General features: G+C 32.1%; 1 long non-coding RNA gene across 1 annotated transcript in view; it reads left to right on the top strand.

The window, feature by feature from the left end:
- The first annotated feature begins 1,117 nt into the window (after positions 1 to 1,117).
- Positions 1,118 to 2,500, top strand: part of LOC128247672 (uncharacterized) — a 35,731-nt gene continuing 34,348 nt past the window's right edge. The window contains exon 1 of the long non-coding RNA XR_008264034.1: positions 1,118 to 1,362. This is a non-coding gene — a long non-coding RNA (uncharacterized LOC128247672). The remainder of the gene's footprint in view (positions 1,363 to 2,500) is intronic.

The following is a 2,500-nucleotide window of genomic DNA, read 5'->3' as shown; positions in this document are numbered from 1 at the left end:
TTGTCCTCTCGATATCCAGAAGTCTGTGTGGCATCTTTCACCATCAAGTGCTGAACTGTGGCCACTTCGAAATCAATTCATCGGATGATTGACAGCGGAGTACGATGAACCTATTCGCATAAACATATATTTTGAAAGTTTGTGTCTTATTGGTATTTTTTGGTCTATTTTAATTTTCTTTTATAGCATTATTTCTTTTTTTTTTTAACTATCCTTCTGAAACGTCAGAAATTTAATAGCAGTGTGATACCCAAGAGGTATTATTTCTTATTCCTGATTGTTTTTTCTTCTTCTTCTTCTTCTTCTTCTTCTTCTTCTTCTTCTTATTATTATTATTATTATTATTATTATTATTATTATTATTATTATTATTATTATTATTATTATTATTTTCTTCTTCTTCTTCTTTTCATTCTTCACCACCGCCATTAGATTGTGGAGGCCGACGAGAATGCAAAGCTTCTAAATGTAGCCATTCTTAGGATTTACTTTTGCTTTCGTTTCTTGGCTCAAATACCAGTTGGATCGGTTTTTAACCTTTAATACTTCCGTGGCCAATGAAATAAGTATTGATAATATACCAAAGCGGAAGTACATCAAATAACCACAGGTACATGCAATGTATCTATATTGTGCTATTAATAGGTAGTGTTGTTAATTTTATTATGGCTCATAGAGGAATCGATGTACATGTAGCATTTGCAGGACGTTCTTCGAGAATGTGAATAACCAAAAATTACCAATAGTCTTCAAATAGACAGAACTACTAGCAGTTCCATGGGAGAAAGTCTATCATATATTCGGGATATATTTGTAATTATTAGGAATACATAATGGAATACATAATTTATTCCGAATAGTGCAATTGTTTAAGTCATACTTGTGTGGATAATAATCATGCTTGACTCTAATTTTCGAATGCGTTTGGAATTACTTGTGAACATGAGTCGGCCGTCAACTAAGGCCATGACAAAGAGAAACCTAACATTTTTTTTCTGATAATATTGGTTTATTTTGATTAAGCTGAATGATAATGTATTTTATAAGTGACAAATAGATGTGACGTTTATGTGTCATTATGTGTCGTTTATGACGCAGTTTGTGAAATTGAAATGAATATCATTACCTGAACATCGTTACCTTAGTGAGAGTTTATCATTTGCTCTAAAGTAGTCACTACACAGAGTTGTCGATATTGCTATTTATGAAAGCGATGGCACGGAACAAACGGCAACGCATACGGTTAAAAATACATCAAACCAATTTTTTCACTTCTACTTTCTCAATCAACACCTACACGGGATCACCTTTACTTTTAATTCTTCAGGGATAGATAAAATGAGAACCACGCGTTTACAAAAGGTATTTCAATTAAGTACAGTCTTCCCCGACTTAGTTGTATCAATGTAAGAATTCTATATTCACCCATAAATTTTCTGCATTGTTCTTTGTAAAGTATATTATGGTTCTAATTTCATTTTGGTGTAATTTTTACACTTTAGAATTAATTTATGAATATAATACAAACAACCGGCAATTATTTTATCAAATGAAATAGTAAGAGACTCTGTATACTAGTTTTATCATAATATTATAGTTATTTATTTATGTTACAAAATTTAACCATCAACTTTACATTCTAGTTTCTACATATATCCAGTTGTAATCTTTCATTTGGACTTTTAATTTCACTAAATACAACCATATATTACTATATTTGTATGCTTCAATACACATACTCATTCATACACACACACACACATACATTTGCACGTATGAATCTATAAATACGTGTGTGTTAGAAAGAGAGAGAATATTTATTTCGTTATTGCCCACAAGGGGCTAAACATAGCGGGGCAAACAAAGACAGACAAAGGGATTAAGTCGATTAGATCGACCCCAGTGCGTAAATGGTACTTATTTAATCGACCCCAAAAGGATGAAAGGCAAAGTCAACCTCGGCGGAATTTGAACTCAGCACATTAGCTATTTCAGCCGGCGTGCTAACGTTTCTGCCAGCTCGCCGCCCTAAGGAGATGGAATATTAATAATCGTATGTAAGTGAAATTCGACACTTTATTAAATATGTTTATTAAATCACAGTTTATTAAATATATTTATTAAATCACGGTTTATTATTTGTCAAAAAGGAAGGACATATTAGATAATGAACATCACTACATTGTAGATAGATAGATAGATAGATAGATAGATAGATAGATAGATAGATAGATAGATAGATAGATAAGACAGACTGACAGGCAGGCAGGCAAGCAGACAGGCAGACAGACAGACAGGCAGACAGACAGACAGACAGATCGATAGATAGATAGATAGATAGATAGATAGATAGATAGATAGATAACTTTCTTTTATTAGCCACACAGGGCTGCACACAGAGGGGACAAATACAACTGTAGAGCTTTTCTTTAAAAAATAAAATTTAAAATTTAAAAAAAATAAAAATAAAAATAAAAAATCCGATCAAAAGGGATCGGTA

The sequence above is a fragment of the Octopus bimaculoides genome, chromosome 4 (assembly GCF_001194135.2).
Source record: "Octopus bimaculoides isolate UCB-OBI-ISO-001 chromosome 4, ASM119413v2, whole genome shotgun sequence".
Lineage (NCBI taxonomy): Eukaryota > Metazoa > Mollusca > Cephalopoda > Octopoda > Octopodidae > Octopus > Octopus bimaculoides.
The sequence above is the reverse complement of the archived record's forward strand: the minus strand, read 5'-3'. Positions and strand labels throughout refer to the sequence as shown.